Source organism: Suncus etruscus, chromosome 4 (assembly GCF_024139225.1).
Source record: "Suncus etruscus isolate mSunEtr1 chromosome 4, mSunEtr1.pri.cur, whole genome shotgun sequence".
NCBI classification, from domain to species: domain Eukaryota; kingdom Metazoa; phylum Chordata; class Mammalia; order Eulipotyphla; family Soricidae; genus Suncus; species Suncus etruscus.
In genome coordinates, this window is record NC_064851.1 from 136,314,048 (window position 1) to 136,328,474 (window position 14,427).

Genomic DNA, 14,427 nt, shown 5'->3' on the forward strand with positions numbered 1-14,427 from the left:
TTTCTGGTATTCAACACCAGCATATATTCTCTCCACTATTGTCCCCAATTCCCCACCTATTCCCTGCACGCTTGGCAGGTACAAAATTTAGGAGTGATAGCACAGTGGGTAGGGAATTTGCCTTGCACACAACTGACCTGGGTTTGATCTCCGGCATCCCATGTGGTCCTCTGAGCCTGCCAGGAGTGATTTCTGAGTACAGAACAAGGAGTAACCCCTGAGCCCTTTTGGATGTGTCCCCAAAACAAAACAAAATAATAATAGATGTTACATTGCTTGTTATAATTAAATGGTAATGGAATTATTGGAAGGGAAACTCCACTGAAAAAAAATATAACACAAAGGCAACTGAGATTATCAAAAGTTAAATCAATGAAGGTCATTTTCTAAGGATTTGCTAGGTTGTGACTGTTGCTAGTTGATTCTTCTGTTGTCATGTTTAGGCTCACTGAGCTTGGTCATCATTTATGCAACTTTCCCATCAGATTTGCTGTGGACTCATGCTACTATGAAATTCTGAGGTGTCCAGGATTTACAGATCTGGAACAGATTTTGTGACTTGGCAAAACTGAGCTATTTCTAGTGGAGGGTTTCAGGTGTAACTGTGGGCTTCTGTGTCTTCAGGCAGAAAGGGGAATCTGCCTGCCCCCATTCTCAAAAGGCACCAAGACTACCTGAAAATGGTCAGCAACAATCATTTTCTTTTTTAAAGATTTTAGTGTTGATGTACAGAATTACTATGTATAAAATTATCATAAAATTTGTTCAAGATATAATATATAGTGAAATTGAAGACAGTGTAATATAGAATGTTTGTTATATTATTTTTACTTATTTATTATATACCAATGCTACTTTTCCCTTTTAAATAAATAAAGAAGGGAAATCCTGAAATTAGGGAATGAAAATTAATATTTTTAATTATGAGTTAAGTAATATTGTTACCATAGTGTTTAAAGCTCATTGTATTTATGAACAAAATTACTATAGACCACCAGTACCAAATTTATTCTAGAGAAATAGTATATGATGAAATTTAATAAAATATATTTATTGTTTTATTATATTATCATTTATTATGAAACAAAACTATTTTTTCTAGAGGTAATCTGTATTTTTTTTGGCTTTTGGGCCACACCCCAGTGATGCTCAGGGTACTCCCAGTTATGGGCTCAGAAATCGCTTCTGGCTTAGAGGACCAAATGGGATGCCGGGGATCGAACCAGATCTGTCCTGGATCTGCCACATGCAAGACAAACACCCTACTGCTGTGCTTTGCTCTGGCCCCAGATAATCTGTATCTTTCCAGGATGTTTTTTATCTAAAAATGACACAGAATAAAAGTGATCATTGCCTCTGGTCACAGGACATCTAAATACATAAGATAGGTGAAGAATTATATTTCAATAAATGTTTACAGCAAAATGCTCATGTCAGTCATTATGCCTTGGCTCTTATTAAGAGCAGTATAAACCTAATTAAAATAATGATGATCACTAGATTTCATGATTAATGTTCTCATTAAGAAATTTGAGGGGTGATATTGATTATTATCATTTAACTAAGGGAAAAATATTATCAATATATATTCAAAAACATTCAGACATGCAATATAGAAAAACAAGGGAAAAATACAGTTAAGAAACAGTCAAAATCAACTACATATTCTGAAATGACATATTAATTTTCACCAGAACACAGCTGATCACTCTTAAGTACAAACTTGAGTATATGGTATTCTAGCTAATTCTTAGACAACTTTCAGGTATAGTAGTTTAATGCCCCAAATTATTAAACCTAGTGATAGGACAAATAAGAAAGAAAAATTTCAGAACTAATTTATCAATTTACAGGAAGTCATGGTCTGACATCATTAAATTTAAAGCAGTTATTTACTTTACAGATAATATCATATATAAGTAATATATGCAAAATGCATGTTAATACAGACCAATTCTTTTTTTTTATATTTTGGGCCACACCATGACATGTAAGACTCATGTCTTACTCAGCTCTGCATTAGGTATCACTCCTGATTGTGGTGCCAGGGATCAAACCCCAGTTGCAGTTGGCCACATCCAAGGAGCACCCTACCTGCTGTACTGTTGTACAAAATGTAATAGCAATCTTATTTGAAGAGAAGGATTGGAAAACTTCAGGGGAGAATTTTATAATTAAGAAAACTGTTTTATTTTACTTGCTCAATAATTTAAGTATTCATTGTATTTTATTTGAGGGTCACATCCAGTAGTACTTCACTACTCCTATACTCAAGGATTGCTCCTGTTAGTGCTCAGAGGACCAAGCAGTACAGGAATCTAACCTGGGCCTCATACATGCAAATCTGTACTTGAGCCTGTTGACTGTCCAACCACATCAACAAATCACTTTTAAATGACTCAAAATAAAATTCTCAGATTTCTAGATATAAAGCCATATGCCTAGAGACATCATTGTGAAAGTGTCAAAGCCAATACAAATAAAAAAGATTAAAGACTACAAGATAAAAAAAACCATATCTATACAAAGTTATTCCTTGCAAGCTATGCCATATTTATATTTCTCTGCAGAAATTTACAGGTGGAAGAAATTACTATAACATATTCAGAATTATACCTTTCAGATCACTAGTAATGATTCTACCCTGCAATACTATCATGCAATTATGATGGAATAAAATAGGTTTTTAATAAAAAAAAAAACAAAACTGATTGAGTTTCCTTCTTTCAGGTTTGACTAAATAAAAGTGGAAAGAAATGTTTTTCTTTTTAAGTGAAATAGGAAATAGTGAAATAGGAAGAAAATAGGAAGAACTCTAAGAAGAGAATCAATTTCTCCAGATATGGAAGGGAGGCGAGAGAGACAGAGACAAAAACATAGAGACACAGAGAGATAAGAGAGAAAAATAAGTGAGGAATGGCCAAACAAAAGGTCAAATTTGTAATTACTATAAGGGATGATAAAAGAAAGGGTATGCCAAAAGTAAATGGGAAAACATGTACTCCCAACATAAACATAAGACCTGTATTACACCTCCTCTTTACCTGCCTTTCCCCAAATGTAAAGTAGTCTCCTGCATCACTTTGGTCCTTTAAATACTTCATTAATTCATTTTTCAATTGTCTGTTCTACATATACATATGTGAACACATACATTTTTAATCCTACTTTTTTTTTTTATCCTTTTTGGGTATGTGACTTACTTCTGTTTTCCTTTCAGTCCACCCCCAAAAGCACCAACAATATAATGTAGCACCATTTCTCTCTACAAAGGCACACTAAAAAAAGGGGAAATCTTACACATAAAAAAGAGCTCTTATCTATTAGAGATAGGAACTCATAGTTGTTTACAATACAGGGATAACTCCTACCTTGAAAATATGTCATATGGAATCAACTTAGTCCTCAAGAGATTAGATCCCATCCGGTCAACCTTGAACCCTGGATCCCAGACACAGACATGGCACAGTTCTTCACAACAACTGCAGGAAACAAACCCCAGCCGGGACAACCTTAATACTACTGGAACACCAACGAGTGCCAGTACTAATATGATATCCTGACAACGAGGAAGATGGGAACAACTTGACCTAAGAGCAGGTTATCCTACCTTTCCAACCATCGATAAGTCAAAATCAGAAGTCTTGTCACCCGTTGGTAGGTCCAAAAACCAAGATCGCGATTTACAGATGACTGGCTACTAGAACCACGACCAGACTGTATATATCTTGGGACCAATAAAAAAGCCCTAGTCTAGGGTTTTAACTGCACAACAATCATGATCCCCAGTTCCAAAGGTTTGGCAGAGGCAACTGCAACGGAATGGGGCTTCTGGAAACACAAGGAAAGGCGTTATCCTAGGTGCCAAGACCAAGACCAAGACCACCAACCACAGAAGATAGGTTAAAATGACACTGAGGGAACAAAACTTCTAGAACCACAAAGACTGACTTCATCATAAGTCCCATCCCTGGAACTATGCAGATACTGAGATCAATAGATACAGAGGTCTGAATGTATCACCTAGGATGGAACAGAAGTCTTCCAAACAACACAAAAACACCACTGGGAGAGTAAAGGATCCTGAACAGAGGCTATAGTTGATCCCGTGACAATATACTCCAAGGGCGGAGAAACGCCATATCTCTTAGGCCAAGTGAATTCCTTTTGGAATGACCCCAATACTTACTGTGCCAAGGCAGGAGGGAAAGAAACAAAACACAAAATATTATTTATCTCTTTATATATATTATTTTTTATCTTCAGTTATTATCATTATTATTATATTTACCTACCTATTTTTGGTTGACTTCTTTCCTCCGTGTGGTTATTGAAACTGTTGCCCCCATTTACACTTTTTTCTTTTCTTTTCTTTTCTTTTCTTTTCTTTTCTTTTCTTTTCTTTTCTTTTCTTTTCTTTTCTTTCATTATATGCTCTGCCATGTTTCTTATCTCAAGACCGTGGCGGATTTTTTTTTTTGTTGTTGTTGTTTTTGTGGTGCTTAGCGTTATTGTTGGAGTCCTCACTGGATATTTGACACTTCTTTTTGTACTGGTGGATTGTTTTACCTTTTTCTCCTTCGTCTCTCTGAGGAGGAGACCCTCTAGAAGAATTCCGCTTCTTTTCTGCATATTAGTCCTTTACCCCAGTTTACTACTATTCCCTTCTTCAAACAAAACCACGTAAATTGAACTAGCTACTCCTGCCCCCCAGTTAGAGGGGGAAATAAGGGAGGCACCAGGACCAAACAGGTGCAAGACTACTAGGCTAGATACAGAGGGAACAACATATTCTGGCAACCCTAAGGGTGAGGGAAGAGCATATGGGAAACAGGACAAAAACGGAGGTGTAGGGAGGACAAATTGGTGATGGAAATCCCCCCTGATTTTATGTAAATATGTACCTAAAATATTATTGTCAACAATATGTAAACCACTATGATCAAAATAAAAAAAGTATAAAAAAGTATTTAAAAAAAAGAAAGGGTATGTAAAATAATGGAAAAAAGTTATTTATAATGTAAAATATTAAATTTTACTTTTAGTAATAAAATTTTACTTTTAGTGATAAATTTAATGCAACAGTAGAGGTAGAAGCTGATATAATACTACACACACTGCACTTATATAATGCTATTTTGCAATACTATTTCAATAAAAATATATTATAAAATTTCAGAAGGAAGTAATAGCTATTTTGGGGCCTGAGCAGTGGTGCGGAGTGGTAAGGCCTTGCCAGCGCTAGTCTAAGACGGACCATGATTTGATCCCCTGGCATCCCATATGGTCCCCCAAGCCAGGAGCGATTTCTGAGTGCATAGCCAGAAGTAATTCCTGAGCATCACCGGATGTGGCCCCAAAAAAAAACAAAACAAAAGTAATAGCAATCTTATTTGAAGAGGATTGGAAAACTTCAGGAGAGAATTTTATAATTAAGAAAACAGTTTTATTTTACTTGTTCAATAATTTATTTAAGTATTCATATTTTATTTAAGGGTCACACCCAGTAGTACTTCACTACTCTTATCCTCAAGAATTGCTCCTATCAGTGCTTAGAGGACCAAACAGTACAGAAATCTAACCTGGGCCTCATGCATGCAAATTTGTACTTTAGTCTTTTGACTATCCAACCACATAGATTCATATTCTAAAGACACTGTACATATAAGATATGAGTTTGACTGTGATAAATATATATAACTGCAAATTAATTGTATATGACCCCCAAAACCACCTTTATTTTAGATAAACTATGTAATTGACTCCTACATCCTATATTTATCCTCCAAAATGACAAGTTTCTTCAGGTTTTATCATTTAAACTGTAATCAAGAAGCAGTGGAATCGCGTGGAATTGCTAACTAAAATTAAAATTAGACACATACTACTCTGTAATATTTAATCAAGTGATTGAAGTAATTCCAGTATTTTAACTGTAAATGTGTTGGGTTTGTAAATGCCATTACCTAGGCACATGGCTCACAGGGAAGCTTTTCTCAAAATCTGGCTCATGCTATATCAAGCTTCCAAGTTTCTTCCTGCTCATCAAGGACCTTCATTCTTCACTTCCAGCACAAATTGAGTTCTGCTTGACCCATTTACTATACATTTGTTAGCTGAAACTCATAGTGACCTCTAAACAAGAGGATAGTTTTTAGAACTGCCATAATTAACATTAAAATCTTCAATTTCAGTGTATACTAATTAGTAATCCAACATGAATTTGATCCAAGACCACACATGGATTCTTTGATACTATCTATGAAAACATCCACAGTTTCAAGGCTCAGCAATATTGCATATAGTAGTGTCTTCTCACTCCCATGTTCCTCGTTTGTCTATACTTTTTCAGCTCTTAATATAAAGTAGCTATATACCAGGTTATTATACATCAACTGAGATCCTTTGTAAAGGCAACAACACTGTGCTCCTGCAGAATAAGCATAAATAAGTAGATGTTCAGACATTTCCTCTGTCTTGCTCCTTCTTGATTTTAGGTCTGACTTTTAACTATATATCTCTTGTTTTCAGGCTGCCCTGTACCTTATACTCTGAGTTTCTTCATCTTCCTATCACTGCACATAAATCTTCATCTTCTCCCTAAATTAGCACTTTTCAAGTTATTCTCCTGTGACTTCCTAATCATCAGGTCACTGTTTCCAACAATGAAGAAAATCAGCATGTCTCCCACCCTTTGATAATTGGTTCAACAGTATCTTTAACATTTTAAGAGCAAGTAGTAAAATGACCACTTTTGGTTTCCTCCACTTCCTTCCTCTCTGAGCATCAGAATGTAGAAGACTAAATGAACCCAATAAATAAGGTACTGGCTTGTATTTTTCTTCAGTATAAAGCCATAATTAGTTTGTTTCTTTTATACATTGTAAAATGAACAAGATGGATTGTGGTTGTTTCAAGTAATTATGTAATTAAGATGCATATGCACTGCTAAGTGAAATCATAATCTCTTTAAAATTCTTTTCAACTCTACTAGTGCATTGTAAGCAATTTTTAACTTAAAAAAATCCAACAAATGCTTATTTTTTAACACACCAAATTAGACTTTATTAACTTGTTGGTCTACAAATTTTCATGTTTATATTGACATTTTAGCTGGCCTATACATGCTCTAGATAGGTTCATGATCAAGTCTAAAAATCTGAATCACCTTAAAAGCAATTGTTAAAATTTGCCTGAGTGCACTTACTGAAACTAACACTCAACAGCTTGGATTTTATGTACTTCACACTTCTAAGAGCTTGCTATGAATTAAGTCTGTGTGACCTGACAATAACATTATCTGAGCATTCAAAATTAATTACAAATGCTGCAAATATACTGCAGAAAGTTAAATCAATATGAAATGCAAAAGTGCACAACAGCTAATTTGCTTCACAATGCACTTAATGCATTTTTAAATGATAGTATTGTGAGTTTTGAAATTAGCCATCATCCCAACCTAATTTGTCTTACACTACCTAAACATAATCAATCAGAAATGGACAGAGAATGTGTTCATTCTACATTTCTAACCACCATTCAATAATCCCTATCTAATGAACCAGAAAATATTCTGTCTTGTGTTATAATTATTTTTGTACATGTTTTATGTTACTTCTGTACTCTATTTTATTGTCACCAGCCAAAGCACTTAACAGTAATCTGATCTTCCATGCAGATAGATATTTGCTAAAGGTAAAGATGAAAGAGGGTTCAGAGGAAATGAATGGGAGTGGAGAATGAGAGAAAGGAGGAAAGAAAGGCTTTTAAAATTGTATTACTTTACACATTTTTAAAAATTAAGCATAAGGAATGCTATTATGAAATACAACCTTGGAAATAGTTTATTCCAGTGAATACGACACTGATTTTTGTTGTGAAATCACTATAATTATTTTAATCATGGGTACATTTTGCTATTGGCTATGTTTTGCTTTTAGGAGATATTGGAACTATGAAGGCGACTATTTTAATCATTGGGATAAGTTAAGGAAGTAGCAATATATTCCTGTTTAACTTTAAATATTTAAATATTTAACATTACAAATGCTTAAATATTATGAATGTTTAAACATTACAAAGATATTTGATATTTTCAAAATTATATTTGCTTAAATATATGAGTAGTTTATAAACAATGTACCTAAATAATATATTCCCCAAATATAAAATAATTTTTTTTTTTGGTTTTTGGGCCACACCCGGCAGTGCTCAGGGGTTACTCCTGGCTGTCTGCTCAGAAATAGCTCCTAGCAGGCACGGGGGACCATATGGGACACCGGGATTCGAACCAACCACGTTAGGTCCTGGATCAGCTGCTTGAAAGGCAAACACTGCTGTGCTATCTCTCCGGGCCCATATAAAATAATTTAACTGATTGCAGAGATTTTATTCAACTTTTATTTAAAATTAATTGAAATTAAAAATTCATTAAAATATTATAAGGATTATCTTATTTTATAATTATTAACTCCCACAAGAAGTTATTTCTTAATTCAATGATTGTGTTTAATCATGAGAAATAAGTACAACTTTCATATGGTTTAAGACTTTCTTTTTTTTTTATTTACTTTTTTTTTTGTAATATCTTTATTTAAACACCATGGTAACAAGCATGTTTGTAGTTGGGTTTCAGTCATAAAAAGAACACCCCTTCACCAGCGCAACCTTCCCGCCACCAATGTCCCCCATCTCCCTCCTCCCTGACTCCCTGCCTGACTTCGAGGCAGACATTCTATTTCTCTCGCTCACAACCATTTAAGATAGTATCAAAAAATATCAAGTATCTAGGAATCAACCTTACAAGAGAAGTGAAAGACCTATACCAGGGAAACTTCAAAACACTTCAGAAAGAAATTGAAGACGATCTAAAGACATGGAAGAATATCCCATCCTCATGGATAGGTAGAATTAACATAGTCAAAATGACTATCTTACCCAAACTGCTATACAGATTTAATGCAATCCCTATCCAAATCCAGACACAATTCTTTAAAGAAATAGAACAATCAATTAAAAAATTTATCTGGAACCACAAAAGACCCAGGATAGCCAAACACATACTGAAAAATGAGAAGTTGGGAGGCATCTCCTTACCTAACTTGAAACTATACTATAAAGCCATAGTAATTAAAACAGCATGGTACTGGAACAGAGACAGGACCTCAGACCAGTGGATCAGAACAGAATTCCCAGACATAAACCCTCAGATATACAGCCAACTAATATTTGATAAAAGAGGCAAGAATATGAAATGGAACAAAGAAAGCCTATTCAACAAATGGTGTTGGTACAACTGGAAACTCACATGTACAAAAGTGAAAATCGACCCATATCTCACTCCTTATACAAAAGTCAATTCAAAATGGATCAAAGACCTGGAAATCAGACCTGAATCTATAAAGTTTATCAAGAATAAAATAGGCAGAACACTCGAAGACCTTTATATCAAAAGGGTCTTTGAGAATGGAGCACCAATGGCAAGAACGTTAGCATCAAATATAAACAACTGGGACTACATCAAACTAAAAAGAAACCCTACTTAATGCAAGAAGACAGCTAACAGAATGGGAAAAAATCTTTTCACTTGATATATCAGATAAAGGGCTGATATCTAGAACATACAAAGCGCTCAGAAAGCTGAACCCCTCAAAACCAAATAAAGCCATAAAAAATGGGGAGATGAAATGAATAGACACTTCTCTGAGGAAGACAGAAGGATGGCCAACAAACACATGAAAACATGCTCACCTTCGCTCATCATCAGGGAGATCCAAATCAAGACAACAATGAGATACCACCTCACACCAGTGAGGTTGGCTCACATCAAAAATAATGGAAACAACCTTTGTTGGCGAGGATGCGGTATGAAAGGAACTCTCATCCACTGCTGGTGGGAATGCCCCCTAGTCCAACATCTATGGAGAAAAGTCTGGAGAGTGCTCAAAGAACTCAGAATTGAGCTGCCATTTGACCCAGCAATTGCTCTCCTAGGCATATACCCCCAAGATGGAAGGACATTCATTCCAAAATACAGATGCACCCCACTATTTATTGCAGCAATCAGTATAATAGCCAAATCTTGGAACCAACCTCGATGTCCAACAACAGATGAATGGATCATTAAGATGTGGTACATATATACAATGGAATATTACATGGCAGTTAGAAATGATACAATCACAGACTTTGCAGCAACGTGGATGGACCTAGATCATGTTATGTTAAACGAAGTAAGTCAGAAGACAAAAGAAAAACACAGAATGGTAGCACTATTCTGAAACACCTAGAACACATATTTTATACACAACTAATACTTAACAATCAAATAACAGGGTTTAACATGGTAGAAACTCTGAACACTGTAATAGTCAACATATACGTGGGAGCAATGTCCAAAATACATGAAAAAGGAATAATGCAAATTTTTGATTACACAATATACCATAAAGAAAACAATAACAACAGAAACGGCAGCATAGAGAGAACAGGTAGGTAATCAGACTTCTACAACAAAGGCCCACAATAATCCCTTGGAGTTCGTATACAGGAACACAAGTATAGAATACCAAGGGAAATCACGGACTGCAATGGCAACATACCATAACACTACCTTTTAATGCCTTTATCTTACTATATTTTAAATAACCTCTCAGCTTTTCTGTCCACAGGCGCCCTTGGATACAAAGGGCGGACAAACTAAGGTGGCAACTCGGGATACCACACGGGATACCATACCTTGCATGCACTACGGGATGGCCACGAGAAAACTCTTTAACATACACTTTATCTCTAGGTAATACCTCCATTTAGGAATTGAAGCACGTGATCATTCAGATCATCGAAGCAGTACCTGAGACGTACAGACTTAAACCACAGGCTCTATTCTTCGAACACTTTTAATCAAACCAGCATTCCCTTGCTATTCTCTCCTCTCTTCTCACTACTTTTTTTTCTCTATTCTGCTCATTACTTTTTACCCTTTCTCTTCCCCTTTTCTCTCTAAGGTATTTTCTCTTTTCTCTTCCTTCATACCCTTCCCATATACCTTCCCCTTTCTCCCCTCCGGAAATCCAACTATCCCTTTACCCCTCAATCCCATCCAGATCTCCCACCATATTAAAACTCTTCACCCTCAGTCCTTATTCTATTAGGCATCAAGATCGACCTCCTACCCAACGAACCAGTACCCTGCACCCAGGCGAGGGGACACCCAGATAAACCCACACCTCGTCTCCTGAAAGAAAAGACAGCCAAATTCCCTGTGGACTCATGCTGCGAGGCCCTCCCTACTAATTCTCCCTAACGCGGACTGTTCCTTGAAACTGGGCCTAGGTCCAAAAGTATCCCCAATGCAAGAACTCTTCCAAGACCTCCCTGCCGCAAATTTTTAATAATCTGAAGAAGGTCAGGGAATGTGTTAGGAAGATGCCTGGGAACCCACACACCACAAGAAAAACCCAAAAGACAATGGGAAAAACTGTACTTCCAACATAGGCATAAAACCTGTAATACACCACCTCTTTACCTGCTCTCCCCCAAATGTAAGGTAGTCCTCTGTACCACTTTGGTTCCTTAAAAACTTCACTAACTTATTTTATTTTTATTTTTTTTGTTTTGTTTTTTTGTTTTTGTTTTGTTTTGTTTTTAATTTATTTATTTATCTTTTTTAAATGATTGTCCTACATATATATTGGTGAGCACATACTTTTTTAATTCCCTTTTTTTTTCCCCTCGTTTTTGGGTATGTGACCTGTTTCGGTTATCCCATCAATCCACCCACAAATATACAGACATTATAATGTAGCACCACTTCCCCCTGCAAAGGCACACTAAGTAAAGGGGAAATCTTACATATAAAAAAAAAAAAAAGAGCTCCTATCTACTAGAGATAGGAACTCATAGTTGTTTACAATATGGGGATATCTCCTGCCTTGAAAATATGTCATGTGGAATCAACTTAGACCTCAGGTGATTAGATACCATTCATTCAGCCTTGAACCCTTGATCCCCGCATAGAAACGGCACAGCTCTTCACAACAGCTGCAGGAAACAAACTTTATCCGGGACAGCCTTGATACAGCGGGACTAACAACAAGGCCCAGCTCTAACATGTTATCCTGACAACGAGGAAAATGCGAACATCTTGACCTTAGAGCAGACTAGCCTACCTTACCAACTAACGACAAGACAAAACCAGAAGTCTTGGCACCCTTTGGTAAGTCCAAAAACTAAGATCGGGATTTGCAGATGTCTGGCTGCAAGAACCACGACCAGACTGTATACATCTTGGGACCAATAAAAAAGCCCTAGTTTAGGGCTTGAACTATGACCTGCACAATAATCATGATCCCCAGTCCCAAAGGTCCGGCAGAGACAATTGTAATGGAAGGGGGCTTTTGGAAGCACAAAGAAAGACGCTATCCTAGGTGCCACCCTAGGTTCAGTGCAAAGACCAAGATCACCAACCACAGAAGATGGATTAAAATGGTTTAAGACTTTCTAGCTTTTTTTTTTTGTATTGTTGTATTGTAACTCTGACCTTCAAAATGGCACCTAGAATTACGGTCAAAGTAACCACTTTATAATTTCAACTCAAGGTACCTCCATGCCAATCATTTTCAAATCTTAATTTGAAATAGTATTTTTACCTGGAATGTCCAAAAATATCTAGTTGACTAATTAACATGATAATTCAAAAATAATGTGATTTCACCAAAATTTGAATGTGAACTCCATTATATTTCCACTATCTTCATGTTTAAATTTGGACCACTTGTAACTTTATCCCCAGGATGCATTAATTTTATTTATTGTTTTGTCCCCCAATTTACAATACAGACCAGGCAAAGGGCCTGTGTTGAGGTATATATGGGGTGCATTACTGTACCCCATACAGTCTATACAGTCAGTGTAAAGAACACAGCCTTATCTTTTCTTTTCTTTTTTTTAATTTTTAATATATGTATATACATATATATATAATTTTTCCAGGACACATTAATTTTAAATAATTCTTGACTCTCATTCTCTTTGTATGTGATTCTCTATATTACCCTATCCTCTCCATTCTTCTACAGTATACTTAGGGAAAAGAGATTCACAAATTGGAACAGTTGTGATATTTTAGATTGTGAAAGTATTTATCTATGTATTTCTTATTGTTTTAATAAGTTTAGAGACAGACCCACTAGAGAAACATATTTAGAAGCAAAACTTAATTATTGTAATATAACATAATTATATATATAAAATAATCTTGAATATTCAAGTAAGTACAACATTTAAAATGTGTAAAAATATTCAAAGGACAACAGCAAGATACCACAAAGTTCTTTGGGAATCTTCATCAGGATTCACATGTATTTTTTAAAAAAGATGAAACCTGACATATTATTACGCCAAAATTCAATGAATATGTCACTCCATAAATAATGTTGAATTTTTTTCAGATTCAAGATTTACAATTACCAGCTGATGATTGTTGAATAATATATTATTAATTGTCAGGTGTCGAATCTGATCATGAAGTATTCCAGAGAATTTATATTTTTAACCTTTTTCCAATATAGCATGGAAAACCCAAAATTAAGGGATTCTGGGTATATAATGAACAACTCCAGTGAATGTTATTTTTATCATATAGCCAAACTCCTTAAATTATTATTTTTATAAAAGTTTTCTAGGAACCCATTTAATTCTACATTGATAAGAAAGGCTGTCAAATTATTTTCTGGTAATTCTTAGTTAACATAGAGCCCAGTGATTACATTTAATATAGTAAATACGAATTAAATTTAAAAAAACAGAACGTTTAGAAATCATCAAAAATACACATGAAGAATCTTATGTCTTAAGTAAATTTCATCAACAAAAGGAAATGTAGAAATTATATAGTCATAAATATATGCAGAGAAAATTTTGACAGCATTCAACATCCATTTGTATAAAAATAGCTTTCAACAAAACTGAGAGAGAAATAATATGCCTCAACATAGTAATGGGCATGTAAGTAACATTCTTAATGGTGAAAAATTGAAAGTCTTTTCTCTGTAATCAGATCTAAAATAATGAAATTTACTTTCACTATTAACATTCAACATGGAAGTTGAAGTACTGGAGGTTCTTGCCAGAAAGAAGAAAGAGAGGCAAAGTGGGGAGAAGGCGTAGGAGGACAAGAAGGAGCAGGACAGTTGGAATAAGATCACAATATATGTTATAAATAAAATAAGGGAATAAGGAAGCAAAATTTGAAAAACAACCTTGAATTCTGATTGCAAAATGGAGGTTTCTGGAGGTGGTTAAAAGGTCAAAAAGAATCTAAAAAACTATGGATGTGGTATATTATTATCTTGCCAGTGGCAACATATAATTGAAGAGGTGTGAAACTGCATTAAAGTATAACACAACTCTGTCAATGTTACCACA

General features: G+C 35.2%; 1 non-coding gene across 1 annotated transcript; it reads right to left on the reverse strand.

Moving 5' to 3' along the window:
- Positions 1-12,815: 12,815 nt before the first annotated feature.
- Positions 12,816-12,942, reverse strand: LOC126008019 (small nucleolar RNA SNORA51). The gene has a single exon (XR_007495456.1). It is a non-coding gene; the product is annotated as a small nucleolar RNA SNORA51 (small nucleolar RNA).
- Positions 12,943-14,427: the final 1,485 nt, after the last annotated feature.